This window comes from Pongo pygmaeus, chromosome 11, assembly GCF_028885625.2.
Source record: "Pongo pygmaeus isolate AG05252 chromosome 11, NHGRI_mPonPyg2-v2.0_pri, whole genome shotgun sequence".
NCBI classification, from domain to species: Eukaryota; Metazoa; Chordata; class Mammalia; order Primates; family Hominidae; genus Pongo; species Pongo pygmaeus.
This window is the reverse complement of record NC_072384.2, coordinates 120,564,322-120,581,562: the sequence shown is the minus strand read 5'-3', so window position 1 is coordinate 120,581,562 and position 17,241 is coordinate 120,564,322. Positions and strand designations below refer to the sequence as shown.

At 42.5% G+C, this 17,241-nt stretch overlaps 1 long non-coding RNA gene across 1 annotated transcript in view; it reads right to left on the bottom strand.

Moving 5' to 3' along the window:
- Positions 1 to 15,193, bottom strand: part of LOC129031950 (uncharacterized) — a 408,612-nt gene extending 393,419 nt beyond the window's left edge. Inside the window, exons 1-2 of the long non-coding RNA XR_010122887.1 lie at positions 15,123 to 15,193; positions 7,450 to 7,565 (exon numbers count right to left, since the gene is read on the bottom strand). This is a non-coding gene — a long non-coding RNA (uncharacterized LOC129031950). The remainder of the gene's footprint in view (positions 1 to 7,449; positions 7,566 to 15,122) is intronic.
- Positions 15,194 to 17,241: the final 2,048 nt, after the last annotated feature.

Here is a 17,241-nt window from a genome sequence, read left to right as displayed (position 1 = left end):
AGGAGGAAGCCAAGGGCCTTGAACTGTAGCTTCCATGCTGGATGCAACTATCTCAACCCTGCATCTTCTTTCCTAAGTTATTTGCAAAGAGGCAGCTGCATTAGAACACACAGTTGGCTTTGTGCCTGAGGGAGAGGCAGTCTATAGCAGCAGGGGATGTGCCTCTCCCAATAAAAATTAATGGAACAAAACCCCCCTGTGTGCTACATGAGTTTTATCTCCCAGGGAGTTTACATTTCATCGTTCTCCCACCAAACCCTCCTCCTGGGTTCTCCTGTCCCCTGGGTGTCTTTGGCATAGGTCACAGGACCATTACTAAAGGGAAAGGGGCCAAGAGTAAACCAGACAGGGCGTTCTCACACATGCAACACACATGCACATATACACACTCACATATGTGCATACACACACACTTGTACACATATGTACCTTTTCAGTTTTTGTTTAACAAGTGAAATCATTAGCAATCTCATGGAAGAAAAGAATAATACCAACAAGGCAACAGGAGATAATTATATGGAAGGATAGAAGAAAGCCTACTAAGAGTTTGCTGAAAAAAATAAATAAAAAAATAAAAAAAAAAGTCAAGAGACTCTGATTTCCTTTTTGTCTTGGTTTCCACACACAAGCAGTCCATGTGAGCATTTTTGTCATGAAGGATTCAGGAAAGTGTGAAGCATAGTGGACAAGTAACCCTTGACCTCCTAGCTCTCACTCCCTTCCTCAGAGGTAAAAATCATATTGCGCTGAATTATTCTACTGTCAACTTTGTTATTTTGGGAACAATATTTCCCAGAATCACCTTCCTTTTATGGGTTAGAGTTGGCCAAAAGTGAAGTTTCTTGAGATTTGGGAGACAAAAGTGAAGCAGCAGTCATTACGTTCTAAAGGTTGTCATTGGTCAAAGGTGATGAGAGACAGAGCAGAGACGCCAGCCAAGTCCAGTTTATCATTGTCTTCCCCTTTCCATTTCCAGCTTTCCTTTCCAACTGCCAAGCTCTTGACCAATAGTGACTCTAGGCAACCTCTAGATGCTTCATTGTAAACATACAGAGATGGAAGCCATGAACAGTTGACAATCTTACCCAAACCCCCTTTGCATCCTGCTGCAGCAGCTGGACATGCTAGCTTCTAGATTTCCCTCTATACTCTTACCCATTTGCTGTACCAGAGCAGGGGAGTAACTGTTCTCTGATCCTTCAACTTCCCTTTTTGGACCCTTTCCTGCTCAGCTCTTCCCATAATGTGTAAGGACCAATTTCTACAATAAAATCCTTATTCCATAATACTTTATATTTCTGCTTTCCTGATTGACTCTGACTGATACAGCTATCGGCAGTTTGGTGTGCATCCTGTCACTTCATTTTCAATACAGAGGTATATACCCAGATATTTCTCTGTCATTTTTATTTAGATGTGATCAGATTTTAAGAGAGAGAGAGAGAGAGAGAGAATGTGTGTGTGTGTTTTAAACTTAACACCTTGGTGAGATTTCTGTGGCAAGACACATAAATTAACCTCATTTTTATGGCTATATAATATTCCACTATATGTAAGATTCATGTAACCATCCCCATATTGATAAACAGCTAAGCTGTATCCAATTTTCTACACCAACAAATAACACTGCAAAGAACTTTTTAGATACACTTCTTTATGGATATTATGCAAATCTTCTATAGGGTTAGGGTTGATTCCTAGTGGTGGAATAATCAGTTGTATATATTTTTAATGTCTATAGATATTACCAAATTGCTTTCCAAAAGGCTGCATTTTCCAAAATGTTCTTGCCATGCCAACAATTTTGCCCATGTTCACTAAAAAGGGCTCTTCACTCTGGTTTCCCTGGAGACCCATGGCTTGACAGCGATCTGCTTGAAGGGCAGAGGGCAGTGGACACTTCAAGGCAAGGTTGTGGACATTTGGAAAGCAAGAGATATGATCATGAAAAGCACCATGCTTAGAAGAACTATACAACTGGCTGGTTAAAGACTAAAAGGAGAAAACCAAAGAGAACTGGCATCCATGTGAAATGGGTAGAATGAAGTTAATAGTAGGAGGAGAGGACTGCTTTCTTTGTATTATTTCAGAGATTTCCCAGCTTCCCCCAAATCACTGCTCATGCATGCATCCATGGATATCCATGCATACAGACACACACATACAAGCACGCACCAGAGTCTGCTGCTGCAGCTTAAACTTTTTTCAAATATTTTCATCCCACAAATAGACCTAAGGTTCAAATAAAAATAATCCAAGTCAATAAGTAGCAGTTATGTGTGGGAACTTTGCTAAGTATTTTACATGCCTTATGTCAACCGAGGTAGGTGTTATTTCCATTTCACAAAGGAGAAAACTGAGGTTCAGAAAGATGAAGCAAAAGAACTAATGAGTTGCAGAGTGTGGATTTGAACTCAGCTCGGCCTGACCAAACAATCTTTCACCACCGCACTGCCTCCCTGGAAAAAGGTAATGAAGCTCCAACTCCACAGCAAGGTGTAGATCGCTTCTGCAGTACTCCTTTCTGAGAACAGCTTTTCCTGGGGGAAAGGGCATTGGGTGTTGCAAAAGACCAGCTAGAGAAAGAAGAGAAGGTAGAGAAAGAGGACACTGAGGGCATAAGTCCAAGAGTCTTCTACTTCCTGGGCCAGTGAAAAGGAGACAAAGTTAGATGAGCTCTAAGAGGAATGAGGGAGATGACCTGAGCAAGTGGAAGGTTGACTTTCCCAGTTGGTGTGGCAACTGCTGATTCTCGTTTTAAGAGCATGGCAGAAAACTGGAAGTGGTACCAATGAGTCATTTCTGCCAACTCCCTCCTCCTAGTTATCCTATTGCTCCAGGACACATGGCGCCTACCCCATGGCAGGTGATTTACATACTGGAAAAAAGTGATGCCCACACAATTAGATAATTCCAGAGGCCAAGACTGACAGCCTCGGAATAAAGAGCTGGGGAAGAAGCACAGGGGCTAATGGATGATGAGGTGCCAGCTCAGGGGCAGGGCAGAGCAGGGTAGGTTGTGGGATCATCAAGGAAACTAGCAACATGGATAAGAGGCTTCATGAGGAAGCACAGGGGGACAACACAGGGAAGAGTGCCAAGGAAAAATGCACCACCTCCCCCTTGCAGATCCAACAAAAGATTGTGTGTTCGGGGCCAGGGACAGCAAGGAACACTGTACAAATTCCTGAGAACCATGGAAATCCTAAGAAAATCACTTAAGCAGTCTACCCTTTCCAGGAGGCCCACAGAATAAATTGCTTCACAGGGTTCTACTGCACTCTAAAAAGTCCTGCCCGTTTCAAGATAAAGAGGAAACATGCCCCCTGGGAATTTATTATGGGACAAAGAGGGAAAGCAAAAGGGTAAACACAGCATCAAGGGTTTTGAAGTGCCAGCAACAGGGTACCACCGCGCTAGGGTGCTGTGGGCATGGCAGCACACTCAGGGAGGTGACGTGAAAGAGCTGGCTCATGGCATTTTTAACTGGAGTGGCGGCCTGTCCTGTTGCTGTCCACCTCAGGGCCCATGCAAGGCCTTGATGAAGGGCTGAAACGGGAGGCAGACGAATTAGCTAACCATGCCTTCATCTCTACAGAGACCTGTCAATGCCAAGAGATGAGCCTTTCCAGCCACAGCCACAGCCACCATTATTTGCGCTAATCTCAGAGTTAAAGAAGACAAGGGTGGCCGGGCCTGATGGAATGGAGAATATTCGGAGTGGTGCTATTTATCATACAGAATGCTCAAAAGCCACCTAACTAGAAGTAATGATACAGTGCTGATGGAATATTATACAGCTATTAAGGATGAGAGTTATGAAGACTAAGTAGCAATCTAACATGGAAAGTTATCATAAGATGTAGTATCCACTGATGAGTACAAATACACTCTTACACTCATGTGGATAAATATCACAAGAGAAGATCTCAAAATGGCAGCAGTCAGACCCAGGGGACTGTAGGATTAGGGGTGATTTTTTTCCTCTACTTTCAATGTTTTCCATATGTCAATAGACTGTCATTACTATAATGTGGGAAAATGAAGACAGAAAGTGATCTGGCCATGCACTGGGGTACCCAGGATGAACGTAGATCTCTATACAGTGTTGGTCCAAAGTGAATGTGAGTGCCAGATGCCACACAGGCACCCAGCATGAACAAATACACACAACACAAACACACGTACCACACACACCACACATACCTAATCACACAACACACATAACATATATGCCACATGCAACACACACACATACATGCCATACATACACACAACACACACCATACATGCAATACAGACACACAACACACACATACCACATGTACCACAGACACACACAACACACATCATACATACAACACACACATACCACACACACCCCCAACATACCCCACAGGGGCATATCCATGTGCTTTTTTTGCCATGTGCATTCCACGTGGCTGTCAGTTCCTGTAAGAATTTTGTTCTCAGAGATTCTGGTTAGCCAGAAGTTTCCTATCGAAGTACGGCATGCCGTGAGCCAACAGGGAGCCCTAAGCCACTTCCCACTCCACAGATTCTTTATTTACTTGAGCACAGTGTCCCGGACTTGCTGATGGACTGGGCATATAGTGAGAATCCTGACGATTACTTCTAGAAAAGCCACATCCTTGGTTTGGGAAAACCCAGCCCTCATGTGTGCCATGCAGGAGAACACTCCTTCTTGTTTCTCTTGCACAGACTGACTCCCACAGCTTTATTTGCTCCAAGCAGGTGAGCTTATACACGTGAAGTCAGTTCGTAATGGTAGTGTCTCATTTATGTGGCTGGCATCAGGCTTGCTGGAGTCTTCCAACATTCAACATTAGGCATGGTACATTGCATGTATATAAATCAAATTAACATACACTGTCACTGCCCGGTTGAGCAGCTGTATTCTTTGTGTTAAATTTCATAGTTAAAATGAAACACTTTTCCATTACTAGATTGCAGCTCCACTGGGCAACTGCAACGGTTACCTGCCAGAATTAAGCCTCGTAATGCCAGCTCTGTCTCAAAATGGCAACTGCAAAGTGGATTTACAAACTGACTGAGGAGTTGCTAATTGCCTCCAGAATAAAACATTGATGTTGATTCAAATCACTGAAGCTGAAGTTTCTATAAACTCAACACTGTAAGTAAGTATATGCCTGGCTCCGTTGGTTAGAGTAGGATGCTGTGAAGGCCAAGATTAAAGTTCAATGTGTGGCCTAATTAACTGGCTCCATTTATGGTCAGAAAGTCCCCACTCTCTTGCATATGCATGCCATGCCGACCCACATTGCGCACCTACTACACGCAGTGCACGTTACAGCATTCCATGCATTCATTTTAAAAAATAAGCCATAATGGATGTTATTAGTCCCATGATACATATGAGGAAATTGAGACCCAGGAAGACTGTGATATAGTGGAACAACTAATAAATGACATGATCAGAGTTCAAACCAGGATCTGACTGATTCCAAAATCTCTGTTCCTTTCTTTTTGTCAAACTGTCGCGGATGGTGCAGTGCAGACCCATGACTGCTGGAAAAAGCAAAACCACTCAAAGCACATGCTTTGCTGGTGATGGATTAATAGTGGCATCTTCCTACAGAACATGTAGCACGGTTATTCTTAGCACACTGAGTGCCTGCCCTTAGGACCCCAGACATCCTTTTGCCTGTCACGTGTGGTAAATATGGTCCGTGTACAAGGCCCAAGTAACAAGAGGCAAAGCTTCCACTCCACTGCCCCATCAAGCCCAGATGTCAGAAACATCCCTTGTCTTCTGCCAGCCTGATGCTTAACAGTCAGGTCCTAGTTGCATGTTCCCTCATTTCTTGGCTTTTCCCCTCTAGGTGGGCTCCCAGGCCCACATAAACAACCTCCACCCCACTCCACCCATACCAGCCAGAACTAATTTTAATCTCTGTTCAATAACAGATATGCTTTCTGTCTCCTAACCAGACCCTGACCACTACACCCATCGCATTCACAGCTCCTTGGACCTGCCTAAGACTCGAGCCTCAAATCATGTGTAGAATTCTGTATTTTGAGAGTGTTGACACTGTGAAAGAAAGGAAAAAGCAATCAATCCAACCTACACTGGGTCTGTAGAGCATAAAACTCTATTCTTATGAGGGCAGCACACATTTCTGTTTCCAGGGCCAAGAGCTGTAAATCTCTTTATATGCATGCAGAGTCTACGCAGCTACAGAAGAACCACCATGGGTGAGGAAGCCTGAGATTGGCCAGCTCTAGCTAAAGCAATTACCCAAATATTTTGGTAGGCCACAGAGTAAAAGAATTATTCATTTTGGACCAGAGATGTTTTTCTCTGCCAAATAGCCATTCTACTGCAGAGTGGTAGTACACATTTTCCACTCCAGAGAGATCAACGTGGCAATTAAGATGTTCAGCAGAGCTGACCATTTCAAGTGTAACCTCAGTGGGTGACCACACCTTGTGGCGGAGGGTGGGTGTTGTTCAGGAAGGCTCAGGGTCTGACCCTCAGCATGGTGAGTTTATGGAATGATCAGATCCCGAATGTTGACTCAGGTGTTCAGAAACTTGACTGATAGGGTCAATGTAAGCTTTCTCTCAGCAGAAAATACACAAGCTTTAGGAGCAGAGCAATCTGGGCTTTGCCAGTGGATGTGGCAGTTGTGTGGTTTGGGCAAGTCACTTCCCTTGTGCACTAGGCAGCCCAGCGTGATAGCAAAGATCAGAGACCCTGGAGTCAAGTGTGTTCTAATCCCAGCTCTGCCATTACTATCTGTCTAACCGTGGGCAAATTACATGACCCTCTCTTTGCCTGAGTTTCCTCATCTATGAACTGGGTTTAAAAGTAGTACACTTGTTTCCTTTTGGGGTGATAAAAATGTTTTGGAACCAGGCAGAGGTGGTGGTTGTGCAACATGGTGAATGTATTAAATGCCACTGAATTGCTCACTTCAAAAAGGTTAATTGTATACTATGTTGATTTCATCTCAACAAAATAAAATTTAAGTAGTATCTACATCATAAGATTGTTTTAAAGATTTAAAGTTAATATATGTAAAGTTCTTAGGGAAATACCTGGCCCATAGTAAGTGCTATGTAAATACTGGATTATTATTTTCCGGGAAGTACACTGAACAATTTGTGCACATCAAATTCTCACAACCACCATGAGACAGATACTGCTGTTACTCCCATTTTGCAGAAAAGGACGCTAAGATGCCAAAAAGTATCTTAAGTACTGTTCCAGTTACTGTATCTGTGCAGAAAATTACCCCAAACTTGTGCTCTAAAGAAGTCATTTATTAACAGATGGATTCTGGGGCCCAGAAGTACAGATAGAACATAGCAAGGATGGTTCATCTCAGTTCCACTATGCCTGGGGCCTCAACTGGGAGACTCAAAGGCAGGGGGTGGGAATCATCTGAAGTCGTATTCACTCACATGTCTGGAGTTTGATGCTGGGAGCTTCAGTTCCTCTCCACAGGGGTCTCTCTGTGAGGGTTTCCTCCCAGCGTGGTGGCGGTTTCCAAGGGAAAAGGCCCCCGGAGAAGGAGAACCTGGTGGAAATGGCATCATCTTTACAGTCTACCCTCAGAAGTCAGGCAGCATCACTTCCACCTCATTGCATTCATGGAGGTAGTTATAAAGTCTTGCCTAGGTTCAAGAGGAGGGAAAACAGACTCTACCCCTTGAAAGGCTAGATTCTAGAAGAGCACGTGGGAGCAGAAATGTTGCTGTGGCTATTGTCAGGCAAGACATTCTGCCACAGGTATATTCCTAAGGCCACTAGGCAGTGAGTGATGGAGCTTGGGATACAAGACTTTGACTCCAGAGCCAGGTTCTTATCCACTGTGTGTTGAGCTTCAGTGTTTTTATCTGTCAAATGGAGACAATAACATCTTCTATGCCAAAACCCTTTAAACGTAAGTTAACATATCGGGGGCTTTAGTTTCCTACTCTTTAAAATTAGGTTAATAAGAGTTCCTATTTCTTTGGGTTTCTGTGAGGATTAACCTACTGTTAATAAGCAACAGTGATAAGCAGGCTGGAATATTCATATCAATTGCCAGTGCATTCTCTTCCCAATGGAAAATCTACCTGGGAAACCAAATGAGGATCAGAAGTTTTCTTTGCTTAGTATGATCTGGAAGGACTATGCCTGCTCACTCAGATTTTTTTTTCAAATACATTCATCATTAAATTTCACCTATTTCTAAAATGAATTTTACTGAGCTTCTTTTGCTATATCCAATCTCAGTATATGAAATGCTGTATTATAAATCCTCAGAAGCAAAACTTCCAGTTTCAGCAAGTATTAGATTTAAGAAAGTATACGTAGCGTGTGGGAGGAAAACAAAAACAAAACAAAACACATAACAATCTAGACCAGAAGTCAGAAGACTTGAGCCCTAATCGTAATTCTGGTTAATTTGATGTTGGTTTAGCCTGAATTTACTAAAGTGTAAAACAAAGATAATAAGTCTTCCACAAATTTGCCTTATACTCTTAAGTTTTTTTTCACACAATACATTTTATTTTATAAACTACTTTGTACATTTTATACAGTTATGACTATTTTCCATGCCTTAAGTTTCTAACACCTTATCATTTGCAATGGCTACATTAGAATGGGTGAACTAGCATTTATTTAACCAGTTCTCCTTTTTTTTTTTTTTTTTTTTTTGAGATGGAGTCTTATTCTGTCACCCAAGCTAGTGTGCAGTGGCACAATCTCAGCTCACTGCAACTCCACCTCCTGGGTTCAAGCGATTCTCCTGCCTCAGCCTCCCAAGTAGCTGAGATTACAGGCACACGCCAGTAGCTGGGATTACAGGTGCACACCACCATGGCCGGCTAATTTTTGTACTTTTAGTAGAGACAAGTTTCATCATGTTGGCCAGGCTGGTCTCAAGCTCCTGACCTCAGGTGATCTACCTGCCTCAGCCTGCCAAAGTGCTGGGATTACAGGCGTGAGCCACTGTGCCTGGCCCCAGTCCTCTCTTGTTAGATATTGAAGGTTTTCCATTTCTTTGCTATAGATAACCTTGATGAATATCTCCATAGATAAGTCTCTAAGTGTACCTATTGTTTTTTTTTTTTTTTCAACTTTTAAGTTCAGGGGTACATGTGCAGGATGTGCACATTTGTTACATAGGTAAACGTGTGGCATGGTAGTTTGTTGCACAGATCATCCTATCACCTAGTTATTAAGCCCAGCATCCATTAGCTATTCTTCCTGATGCTCTCTCCCCCACTACCCCACTTCCTCCGACAGGTTCCAGTATATGCTGTTCTCCCCACGTGTCCATTGTTCTCATCACCCAGCTCCCACTTATAAGTGAGAACCTGCTCACTCAGATTTGGACCTACCAACAGGAAGAGAACTTTCATTTCTGCCCCATACTCTGTAGACAGAATGGCTACTCTAATTCTTTTCTTGCAACCTTATTGCCACCTTACTTCATGTGAAAATTGGATGACTGCTCATCTTATATTAATTATTGTACAATATTGTCTCCCCGGTGAGGTTTTTAGAAACACCCTGGACATAAGCAAATTTTTTTAACTTCTATTAGGAAAGATTAATTTCCAGGAAGAGTTCTGCACACAGCGAACCTCCCCCATTTTTCATGAACTCATGTTAGTTTCCCTTCCAGCCAAGAATGCTTCCGGGTCTTGCTTCTTAATTCTGGAGGTTGTACTTTATTTGGGCCCTGTAGCTCATGCACAGGCAACATTCTACTTTGGTCAGATCACTAAATGAAGCAATTGAGTCACCGCCACCCGCAGTAATAACACATTCTGACAAAAACATGAAAGATAGTGTATCTCTGCCTTAACTCATGTAGGTATCAGTAGAGGGGAAGAAAGTAAATTCTTTTAAAATGCAGACAGAATCTTTTATCAATGAAAAACTGTCATCCGGTCTTTCTTATCTCTTTGTGCAGTGACAGCAGGATTTATCTTTCTCAGAAGCAAGCCTCCAAATGAATATCATGCCTGTTTTGTCAAGGTGAATAGTTTTTCATCATGGGGCAAGTAGACTTGTTTTACATGGGTGTTGCGGTGCACACATACATTTGTCATCAGTCCCTGTGCCCTCCAAGGTGTCCTGAAGCCCATAACACTAGTCCATTTCTCTCACCAACAGGAGAGCCCCAGTGTGCTCAAAGTCTGTTCAACAGACCCCAGGTGAGCAAAAATCTCATGATTCTAGGGCAAACTCCTCTGTATGCTATAATGGCACAATAGACACATATCATTATAAATTTCTGCAAATCCATAGAATGCATTATAAATTTCTGCAAATCCAAAAAGTGAACTCTAATGTAAACTGTGGACTTCGGCTGATAATAATATGTCAGCGTGGGTTCATCCATTGTAACAAATGCACCACTCTGGAGAGGGATATTGGAAATAGGGGAGGCTGTGCATTTGGGGATGAAGAGGTATAAGGGAAATCGCTGTATCTTATGCTCAATTTTGCTGTGAACCTAAAATGTATCTAAAAACAAAGTCTATTTTTTAAAATGTGATGCAATCTCTGCACTTGGCCATATTAGCTCCCTTGTAGCTGCCACCCTAACTGCTGAGAGAAAGCTGGGCTAGAAACCTCTCCTTTATTGGATGAACAGTCCAGTCTGGAGTCAGCAGTATGAAGAAGTTTTCCCTCCAGGCAAGAGAACTCTGCCATTAGCACATCTCTCTAGGCACCAGCAAAAAGCAATTCATTGTTTCCATTTTTTTTTATTTTTAAAAATGCTTTTATTTTCCTATTAACCCAACTTGAGATTTTCTTCTATATGTTTACTCTCATGGTAATAACAGAAGAGTGTCCAGTATCAGGATAATACAGCTAACTTTACTGAGCATTTACTGCATACCAAGGACCATTCTTGGCATGATATGTGTTTTAAGTCATTTAATTATTACAATAGCCTGTGAAGTCATATTATCATTGTCCCCATTTTACAGAGGAAGAAAATAAACACAGTAGCCTGGGAGGTCGCATGGCTGGTAAGCAGGAGAGCCAGGATATGAAGCCAGGTAAACTGGTTCAAGAACCTGTGATCTCAACCACCTCCTTGTTTTGCCCATCAAGAAGCTCCACCATGGCATTGCCTCATAACATGACTACTTTCCAAACATCCCAGAAGAGTTACACCCTGATAGCAAGGACTTCCCCGGAGACCTCCACTGTGTCTCTTCTCTTTTGCTCAAAGTGGAAGGCATTGTTCCTATGAAGCCCAAAGCAAGACCAAACCCAATGTGACAGGGAAAACTTCTCCCACTCAGGCCAATTCAGTGTCCTCCATGGAAAGTTTCTAGTTGAGAAAGCTTAGAAGTGCTATCATTTAGGACTTGGTGCTAACTTAAGCCAAACAAGGGAATTTGTTAGAAGAATTCCCCAGAGACTTACAGAACTGAAGGAAGATAGAATCCCAGACCTCAGGAAGAATGGGAGCCACAGCAGCTCTGGGGACCCAGCAAAAGGGGCTCAGAGACAGCCTTGTGGGGCAGTTCCAGGAGAATGGCTGTGCTCTCACTGCAAGCTGCCCTGTTCTCATGTGGCTCATAAACAGATGTAAATTTCCAGGACAGGGCATCTTGCTGGCTGACCTCGGATCATGTGCCCAAGCTTGGGGGTCCTTTAGAGGGGCCTCCAGAGGAGCTGTGTGGCTCATTCTGATCACAGAATTACTCCTCAGGGGATAGTCAGCCCACACTCTGAGAGGTACTATAGCTCACCTTGTTACTTTTAAGTTTATTTTATAAACTGGACAATCCTTTACAAAGAATAGCTGTCATTAGAAGTTCAAGCTATTCTGGAAAGAATGTAGGACAAGTATTGTTTTCTATTCTACAGATCAAGACTCTGAGACATGGAAAGATTAATTTCCAGGAGATGCTCGAGTTTGTGTTGAATCTCAGATCTTCTAATTCCTGAATGCCATTTTTCCACCTACTCTGTGCCCTGCAGAGCCAAGTGCAAATGCAGGAAACTTTTTAATCTCTTCATGGTTTGGCATCTCGAGGCTTTATTTCCCCTCCTTCCTCTCTCCACCCAGCATACACAGGCATGCCTGCAAACATACTCATTCGCTAGCCCACACACTGCCAGGAAGGAGGTAAGCTACACAGTGCAAGGACCCCCCCTGTAGGGAAAGGAGGAGAAGATTAAACCACCGAACGTTTGTGCCGTGGCTTTGTCAATGGTGACGGATCCTGGGCTGCAGGATCTGCTCTGTCTTGGCAGAGATGCCCAGGAATGTGATTGCCAGCCTCTTCTGCACATGGCTGCCAGCCATCCTGGGCCATGGGCAGGCTCTCGTCACTCACATTAGTGTCTGTTTTCCTAGAGCAGGACTAGGGGAGAAAGATTTTATTAGATGCAGCAGAGTGCGTGGCTCACGCAACACTTGAGTGGTTCTCAGTCAGGCATGAACCATCTGCAGCTGAAGGTTCTGCGATGGTGGCAGGGAAGGAGCCAGGCAGCAGTCTCCCTTTCACATCTGGGAGAGCACCTGGGTGCACCCTCCAAAATGCAATGCCAGTGGGAGAATCAGCGCTGATTAGGACCCCATCAGAGTTAACAAAATAACATTCACTTGTGCTAATGGACGTCGAGGGTTAGTTCATCATTACTAGGGAAGCAGATTGGCCTAAGAGAAGCTCAAGTCATAAAACACACTTAAAATCTCTGTCTTGAAATAGGCAAGGGAAGAGACAATTTTTTATTATTGTTTCTCAGTCACAAAGAGGGAGAGAGTAAAAATGAATGAAGGTCACCATTCCCTTTACAGCTGATCGACTTACCTTTCTCTTTTTTCCTGTGCCTATACAGTAAATTGAAGTTGGAAACAGAGGCACATACTAGACGATTTTCTGTTGTTACTTTCATTTTCCCCAAGAGAAGAAGGGACAGTCCTTTTAAAACAACTGAGCTCTTATATCACAGTGATTCTTGTTTAAAATTTGAACATCATTGGAAACATGTTTCAGCAGAACTAACACAAAACAAGGATTGTGAGAACCACATTATCTCAAAAATAAAAATCCCAAATATACACGCAGTTCAGTGCTTCAGAGTTTTCCAAAATGTATATGTATAATAAGATTTTAGTATGCTTACATATATACTATCTACATGTATATAATATATAAATATACACAGATAATACCATGTATATATGTGTGTCAATTATATATTACAGGCATGAATATTATACCTCTTTGCATAGGTAAGTTATACGTAAAATATTTGACCCTCGCTCAAACTCTGGGAGGTAGATGGATGAAATTGAGATTCACCGTTCGACTGACTTGCCCCAAGACATAAAGCTAGAAACGGCAGAGCCATTCAAGCTGGCTTTTCTGATTCAAGACCAAGTATCTTTCTCCTACTTCATTTTTCTCCATTTTTTCATATATTAACCCAAGACATATCAAGAGGTCTCAAAAAATTATCCTGTGGCATGCATGCCTAGTGCATTGGTGCCACTTGCCCCATGGTGTTATTGGACAATCGGCAACAAAATATCTACAATAAAACAGCATGTAAACAAACCCCAGATTGGTATAGATCCCTCAGGAGCAGGAAGTTCAGGGTCAATAGCTCCGGAAACATGGATAAATATTTAAACCAACAGAGGAATTTTTCCCTCTGGGAAGGTGCTTAGCTTTGAGAGTGCTTAGAGTGTGCAAGAATGTGCTGATAGGAGCCCAGCCTCATCCCAGGACTGATCTGGGAAGTGGAGGGTGAGAGGAGGTGGAGGGGTCTTCATCTGGGCCCCTCACCCATACCTGGGTCTTCCCTCTGGCCACATCCAGGTTTGTCCTTCATTCTAAATAAGTCACATTCCTACAGCTCTCTCAAAAAGAGTTTAAGCACCAATGATGTCCGCCTTAGTATTTTTTTTCTTTTTATTATTATTATTATTATTATTATTATTATACTTTAGGCTCTATGGTACATGTGCGCAACATGCAGGTAAGTTACATATGTATACATGTGCCTTAGTATTAATATCCAAATTTGTAGAGCTCTGAGCCCATATCTGTTCTCACAGCACTGCAGTCTTTCCTCCAAACCTCCCTTGGTTATTTTTGGGAGGGGATGTTCCCGTGCTCCTGAATAAGTCTGTGGAGTTTCTTTTCTCTGGCCTCCTGGGCAGGGGCTGGGCCTCTGTCTGTGTGGCTAGTAACTTCAGTGAGATTCTGCAAGGCTCGGTCTGTAGGGCTCACTGGAGCTACCCACATGGGAACTCCCAGTACCAGAACTACATGGAGATCTGTGAGGAGTTTGGAGAAAAGAGCCCTGTCCCCATTTCTGTATCTCTGGGCCCTAAATTCCCCTGTGTGTATGCCCAGGATCTCACAAGTCAGCAGAGACCCAGTTTGTCAGGCCCTCCATTCAGGTTATGTAGAGAGATAGCCAGTCTTCTTATCTCAGAGAATTCCCTCTCCATGGTAAAAGTCCTACTTCTCCTTCCAACCCAATACCCACCCATCCCAATAATAATTCATGTCAGATCCACAAGCAGCAACTGTTCAAGCTGAAGCTACCCCTTCCTGTCATGCATGCTCTGAGAGGTCTGAGAAAGCTGCCATTAGGGAGGCTGGAGTATTCCTGGAGGGCTTCCTGGTGGAGGTAGCAGTAGTTTCAATTCTTAAAGGAAAAACCCGGACAAAAAGGTAAAATAGAACATTTCAGGCCCAAGAACCACTTGATCCTGATTTGTTCACAGGAGATCAATTGAACATACACCTTGAAACCATATGTGAGCAGGCAGAAGCAAGCCATCAGAAGAAAAAAAATAACATTCACTTTTGGAAAACCAAGGCCTTCTCCATACTGACCAGCTTTCCTCCTGCTGCTGGGGTATTTTCCTTTCCTAAGCACAATTCCATTTCCTCTTATATTTGCTCAATGCATTTTCTGACTGCGCAACCCCACACTCCTCTCAGAAAACACAAAAGAAAATACTGAATCTAATATAATATGTCCTCACCTCCCTTGTACTCCTTCACTTTTCTGTTTTGGATATCAACTCCAAATGGTGAATCAGGACAGAGAGGATACACTTTGTAATATGAAACTCTAGAAAGCTTACCCTTTGGATAGATGCAGAATCTGCCCCTCAAATCTCCTGGCCATTGGCTGTATCAGCATCACAAGGTCCCTAGGGAGATAAGAGATAAGCCTGAACTCCAGCATTCTGACTGCAGTGAGGGTCGGGACTCCAGAGCTGAGGTTTCACAATAGCCAGGCCCTTTCTCTGGGCCCCAAACACACATTCTCACATGTTAAAGCTTCCCATGATTTTAATGCAAGTTCCATGCATGTACGGCTTGCAGGATTGGACCCTATGGGAGTGTAAAGTGACAATATAATAGAGAAAAATCACTTTAGCAGGCAACAGTGACAGCTGGGCATGCATTAAAAAAAAAAAAAGGAAAAGGCCTCGGTTTAGACAAATTACTGAATGAAAAGATCACATGAAAAGCCCTTTTTACAGCTGCTACTAAGAAATCCAGAAAATATAAAACATGTGAAAAAGTAAATAAAGGAATTTTTGAAACTTTTTTTCTCATTAAAAGTGTGGTAAATAGTTAAAATTCTCTAAAAAATCCTTGGTGTTCTGAATCATGGGCTCAAATGGAAAAATGTGACTATTTGGGCTTTTCATGTCAATTATTATACAACCAATAAAATATAAACAATAAAAGTGCTCCAAAAATCCTGGAAAATTCCAAAGCCTATTTCAGAGTCTCCACAATTATACTCAGATCCTCTCATTTCCATGACTTTTGACATCTCATTACCCTGCATTATACTTTTACAGACTCATTTTCCAGCATATATAAAAATGACTTAATGTATCCTCAGAACCATCTCAATTACCTAATTGATGAGTTCTATCAGCCACTTAAAAATAAAACAGGCATCCTTAATAAAAATCCTTAGTGAGGAAGGCAGGATAAAGCCCATGTGACCAAAAAAAAAAAAAAAAAAAATGTAAAATATACGAGGTAGCATGATGTGTCAGGGTAGCAGCACCCAACTGGGAGTTGAGAGATCTGGTTTCTGGGATTGATTGTGCCGCTAATTTGCTGTGTGATTTGGGGCGAATATGAACCCTCCTTGGGCCTTGGTTGCCAGATCTCTAAAATGAGGGAATGTGAAAGGGTGTTCTCAAGGCCGCTTCATGCGCTGACAGGCTATGATTTTGAAAGCTTCCCAGGGGAAGACCCCTTTAAACTATGTGCTCACGACCTAGTCATTTTCAAATGTAAAGACAAAAACATTTCTAAATTCTCCCTTTTTCTGTCTACAAACTCAGTTACAGGATTAAGACGGGCCCCAAAGAGGGCCAAATATTACAGTGACGCTCTTCTGAGCAGAACTCAATTTTATAAATTCTCAGGACTATCTCAAATGAAGTCCAAAGGTATTTTCAAAAAAGAAAAGAGAATTTTGGGAATTCCTTGGTTTGCAAGATGGAGGCACCTAATCCAAGGGCCTCTATAGTACATGTTTAGCTCGAAGAGCCAGGTTAGTATTAGCAAAAAAAGTGCTTGAACCAGCCTATAGCCTAGCCAGGGACACACACTTCAGGAAGAAAGGAAATTATGATAAGTGATTAGAATATGCATATTTAGACTGTGATAAAATTGATATACAAGAAATACATTATCCAACTGTGAGGGCATTTTTAAAGCTCTTTCTTCTCCCTGAGTTTGGAGAGATGGAGAAGGAAAAGGTGGTCAGGTAGAAACACTTTCAGCTCATTAACATTCCCTTTCCCTAGGACATAGGCCAGTGATTCTCAACTTTGGCTGCTCATTGGTATCACATGGGGAGCTTTTAAAAAATACTGATGGGTGCAGCAAACCAATATGGCACATGTATACCTGTGTATCAAACCTGCACGTTGTACACATGTACCCTAGAACTTTAAGTATAATTTAAAAGAAAAAAGAAAAAAATATACTGACGACTGGGTTCCATCCTCAGAGATTTCAATTTAATTATTCTGGGGTGCCACCTGGAGAATTGAGATTTCTAACCACTTTCCCAGATAACTCAGTAATTTAATCAGGCAGCCAACTTTGAGAATCCCTGGTCAAGTCCCTTGAATTCAGTGGTTCTCAAACTTTGCCAGGCATCAGAATCACCTGGAGGACTCATTAGACGATCATTGCTACGGCCCGGTGCAGTGGCTTATGCCT